Here is a 2801-nt window from a genome sequence, read left to right on the forward strand (position 1 = left end):
TATAACAGTGTTCTGCCCTTCAATTTCTCACAGGACCTGAAAAGCTCACATATTCAGAATGTAATTACAAGAAAAGGGGAAAAAAATAATATTGAAAGTATATTGCAGATTTATTTTTATATATACATTTTATATTGTCACCTCAAAGTGTTTAATGTCCCTTCAATGTAAGAATTAATGTCCAATGAGATAGTATAGACAGTGTTGTACAGTCACCTTTGTGATGTGAGTCATGGGATGAACAAGCTCTGCTGGTAATACCTGAGTTGTGTACTTGAGCAAAGCTGTGATACTAATCTGATGCAGTCTGTTTTTCACTTTTTATTTAACATGTTTAATTTACATACAAATTTTATGTTCAGTTTATGTTTTCTGCCATATGTCTTAGTGATGTTTGTAGAATCAGAGGAGTATAGTGACTTGATGTAGACAAGGCCACCTTAAAGGAACAGTCTACTCCTGCATTTTTATTGTTTAAAAAGATAATCTCTTTATTACCCATTCCCCAGTTTTGCATAACCAACACTGTTATATTAATATAATTTTTACCTCTGGGATTACCTTGTATCTAAGCCTCTGCAGACTGCCCCCTTATTTCAGTTCTTTTGACAAACTTGCATTTTAGCCAATCAGAGATGACTCATGAAGAAGCATTTTTTTACAGAAAGGGTTGTGGATTCATGGAATAAACTTCCATTTGAGGTGGTAAACACAAAGGGGCCCATTTAACAAGCTCCGTAGGGAGCTTGTGGGCCCGTGTTTCTGGATAGTCTTCAGACTCGCCAGAAACACAAGTTATGGAGCTGCGGTCTAAAGACCGCTGCTCCATAACCCTATCCGCCTGCTCTGAGCAGGCGGACAGGAATCTCCAGAAATCAACCCGATCGAGTACGATTGGGATGATTGACACCCCCGGCTGGCGGCCGATTGGCCGCGAGTCTGCAGGGGGCGGCGTTGCACCAGCAGCTCTTGGGAGCTGCTGATGCAATGTTGAATACGGAGAGCGTATTGCTCTCCGTATTCAGCGAGGTCTTGCGGACCTGATCCGCAAGACCTTTCTTAAATAGGGGCCAAAGACTGTAAAGGAATTTAAAAATGCCTGGGACATTCATAAGGCTTTCCTAAGGAAAAAGTAACATGTAATATGGGTAGACTTTTTGGTTCTTATCTACTGTCAAATTCTATGTTTCATAAAACTTATCTCCAGTTATTCTGCTTCCCATCCCCTTTGCTCTGCTCATCACCAACCTCTCTCATTACCTCTTCACATTCCCATCTACAGGACAACTCCAGAATGGCCCTATCTTGTGGAACTCTTGGCCTCATTCCACAAGACTCTCCCTTAGTTTCAAGTTCTCCTTAAAGACTCTACTATTCAGGGATGCTTACAATGTACACTTATATTTTCTTACCTCAGTTTATCGCCTGATTTGTTATCCCCTTGAACTCCCTTAGCATGTTATAGCCTACTAGCCGAGTTGTTTTGTAGGTCACCTTTATATAAGATGATCTACAACAGTGCAACATTACCCATTTGCTTCTTACAAATTCTACCTTACCATATTACACATTTGTTTATAGAGCTGCTGAACCTGTTGGCGCTTTACAAATAAATCATAATAAAAATAATAATAAAATGAAGGACTAGGAGGAAAAGAAGGAATTGATAAATGTGGATAGGGCAATAGAAGGGGAAAAATAAATATGAGAGATTTGAGGAAAGAAAAATAAGTGATATAAAGCTAAAAGAGAGATACATGAGGGAGAGGGGGTTGGTATAGTGTGAGAAATAATGGGAAAATGAGGGATATGCAATAAGACAAAATGAAAAATCTAAATGAAGGCAAAGTAATGGGAAAACAGAGCAGTACAAATGTCATAATATATAGTAGGCGATGGGGAACAAAAAGCATGGGACAGAAAAGGAAACGGTACAAGGTGGTATTTTCTGCATTCTCTCTCTGACTATCGTACCCTTTGCTGCCCCCCAGAGGCAGTCATTCACACCTGCTCTTCTCCATATAGCATGCAGGCGCCTTTATTCTCTATCCCTGTGTTATACCAGTTTTCCTCTAAACATTTCAACTGTTAAAAAAAATAATAATAATAATTGCCAACACGAGGCAGCAGTGTCTGCAAATGAGTAAATGAGGCATAGGTCATGCAATGGTGTGGGAAAACCCATCTTGTTTAGTGTGTTAAATATTATGACGAGCTATATTTCTATTTAGCATTGTATATAGCATAGAGCAGATTGTCCACAAGGTGTCGCTATTTTACTCCTACAACAACCATTTATTTTTCCCAATGTTTCCTTTAGGTTGTCAGTCTGCAAAGATTTAATTTACACACTGTATCTATTTAACAGATGGAGGATGTGCTTAGAGAAGGAAGATTTTGGATTGCTTACAAATCTCTTATATACTATTAATAATAGATTTCTTTGGGTATGGTAAATCTATGTAGATCAAATTGAAAACGAATTTATATATTTCAATCCCAGAATAAAATTTCCAAAATCATCTTCAATTTAGCTTGGAAAAACATTATCTGAATTCATAAAACCTATCATTAACTATAAACTCAAATCGTCATTACCACAATTATGATTTTTTTTTGTTGTTTCTTTTTTACCAGTGGGAATTTTAATATCTATTATAGTTCTTGCATTGTGAAAAACGTGTATGCTCAATCTCCATTTAAACCAGACTTTCCCAACTCCCGCCCTCAGGAGCCATTAACAGGACAGATTTTTAGGATGTCTGCTTAGGTGATATAAGCAGCTACTCAGTAAGTGTGTT

This window comes from Bombina bombina, chromosome 4, assembly GCF_027579735.1.
Source record: "Bombina bombina isolate aBomBom1 chromosome 4, aBomBom1.pri, whole genome shotgun sequence".
NCBI lineage: Eukaryota > Metazoa > Chordata > Amphibia > Anura > Bombinatoridae > Bombina > Bombina bombina.